General features: G+C 41.1%; 1 non-coding gene across 1 annotated transcript; it reads left to right on the plus strand.

Moving 5' to 3' along the window:
• The first annotated feature begins 341 nt into the window (after positions 1-341).
• Positions 342-415, plus strand: trnat-agu (transfer RNA threonine (anticodon AGU)). The gene has a single exon. It is a non-coding gene; the product is annotated as a tRNA-Thr (tRNA).
• The last annotated feature ends 2,224 nt before the right edge of the window (positions 416-2,639 follow it).

The following is a 2,639-nucleotide window of genomic DNA, read 5'->3' on the forward strand; positions in this document are numbered from 1 at the left end:
CAGCATCTCACTGTGAAAGATTGAACTTTATCTCATTTCCTTCTCAGCACAGGGTCAGTGCGGCTCAGTGGGACTTCTGGCTGTCTCCCGCTTCACAATCCATCAGTGCTGAGAAAGCAATGGGGAATATTACTCACATGTTGTATTCTGTAAACTTTTGGAAAAAATTGAATTATGTATTTACTTCCAAAACATTCATTCTCAGTTCTGGGAAAAATACAGTATATGATCGACTGTATCAGGAAGTGGGAAAAGTTAAAATATGTTGTGACCAGTGGAGAAGTGGGATGAGAATAAATAGTGCCCTTCTCTGATTTCAACTGCGCAAGCCTTTTCAATCTGGCTCTGTAGCTTAGTTGGTTACAGCACCTGTCTAGTAAATAGGAGATCCTGGGTTCAACTCCCAGCAGAGTCTTATTGCACATTTGCAGTGTGCTTTAGAAGCTTCCTTATCTTTCATTTACATTTCTGTCTTGTGAAATTTGACTTCGAATTCAAATTACATGATGAATTTCAGTCACAGGAGAAAACAGCCTTTGTGAAGGATGTGAGTTTGGAATGGCTGTTCCTCCTTGCACAGAAATTCAGTGCTGATACGCCAAAGGCAACTTCTTTGATAGAAGTTTGTTCACAGTTACATTCAACCTGGAAAACAGCTCGACATTAATCTCACTGAAGGAAAGTGTGACTGCGTTGTATGTTTCAGTGTGTTTGTGTCGTTATGTGTTGCTTTCAACCGTGACTGGGACATGACGCAAGTGGGAGGGTTGATCCGAGGTTTGGAATATTTGTCAGTCAGGAACAAGAAAAATCAAAGGAAGCAAATAAGAAAACCTATGTCTCATGTGGTTACCGACAGACGGTGAGAAAATATTAAACTTTGTTCTATTCAATACAGCTGTGTGAACTTTGACCTGTTCTACCTTTTTATAAACAGTATTTGAAGGGTCTCGGTAACAGTATTCAGTGTTGATGAGAGTGGGGTCTGGGTGAGCATCTGCTGAGTGTGACAGGGTCAGGACTGGATGCAGGAAGTTCTCTGACAGTCTCTCACTCTCTCTCTCTCTCCCTGATGGGTTGAGTTGATTTTCAACTGGCAGCTGTTGGTGTTTCAATAAATGAAAGAGGTTCCCTCCACCCAATTTTTTTGAACAGACAGTGTAGTATAAGGATGTAAAGGGTTAATGCTGAAGACAGTGGGATCAACCCCTCCCACTGTCAGAGTGATGATGTAACAGTCACATGAGATGAGGTTTGGAAGAGAGAGCAGCACCAAGGATGCTAGCTTCGGAGGCTTGATGAGTGTGTACATAGTATTGTGTAAATTAGAAAAGAGTTCTTAGTTCTTCCAGCAGGAAATGTGTCCAAAAAATATTGAGAAATTCACACTTTTGTTATTCAGGAGTGGAAACACAGATATTAACTCCAAGTGACAGTTCTGGGTTCATTTAACAAAAAAAAAGGTAGAGAATAATATTACTCACTGATTGAAATCCCCCAGTGAGGAGACAGTTAAACAGGTGATCTGTTGGGGCATCATTCGATCCAAGGTTTCGGCAGCATTTAATCTCCCTTTTTGGTGAAATTCTTCGTTATTTGCATCTTTTTTTAAAATCCAGCTTTGATGGGTGGGTGAAAAAACTCAGAAAAACTGAACAGTTCCATCCTTTCTTTTCTTCCTTCTTCCCACCAGTTTCTCTTTTCTGTCCCAGATCAATATAATGATGAGAATCCCAATTTAATCTGCTGTTTTATCTATTCCAATCAAAATTCAACATTCCAATCAAATCTATTTGTTATTCCACAGTGTCTCTCCATGTGTTTTATTCTGTTGTATTCTCTCACAGTCTGTTTGATGATCAATGTTACATCTCACTCTCTGTTCTGGTGAAGACCAGAAGCAGTGATATCTGTTTGCACCACCCACCAAGTCGGCCTGAAGCTGTGCCTCACCGATCATGTGGAGTTAGGAACATAGGAACATAGGAGCAGGAGTCGGCCATTCAGCCCATCGAGCCTGCCCCACCATTCAATATGATCATGGCTGATCATCCACTTCAATGCCTATTTCCCCACACTTTCCTCATATTCCCTTATGTCATTTGTATTTAGAAATCTGTCAATCTCTGCTTTAAACATACTCAATGACTGAGCTTCCATAGCCCTCTGGGGTAAAGAATTCCAAAGATTCACAACCTTCTGAGTAACAACATTTCTCCTCATCTCTGTCCTAAGTGGTTTCATCCTTATTTTGAAATTGCACCCTCTGGTTTTCGACTCCCCAACCAGGAGAAACATCTTAGCTGCATCTACCCTGACTGTCCTTTAAGTATTTTGTGGGTTTCAATGGGATCACCTCTCATTCTTTGAAACTCCAGAGAATACAGCCCGTTTCCCCAATCTCTCTTCATAGGACATTCGCACCATCCCAGGAACAAGTCTGATTAACCTTTGTTGCACTCCCTCTGTGGCAATAATATCCTTCCTAAGGTAAGGAGACCAAAATTGCACACAGTACTCCAAGTGCGGTCTAAGCAAGGTTCTTTCCAATTGAAGCAAGAATTCACTATTCCTGTACTCAAATCCTCTTGTGATAAAGGCTAACATACCAATAGCCTTCCTAATTGCTTGCTGCACTT

The sequence above is a fragment of the Heterodontus francisci genome, unplaced genomic scaffold, assembly GCF_036365525.1.
Source record: "Heterodontus francisci isolate sHetFra1 unplaced genomic scaffold, sHetFra1.hap1 HAP1_SCAFFOLD_58, whole genome shotgun sequence".
Lineage (NCBI taxonomy): Eukaryota > Metazoa > Chordata > Chondrichthyes > Heterodontiformes > Heterodontidae > Heterodontus > Heterodontus francisci.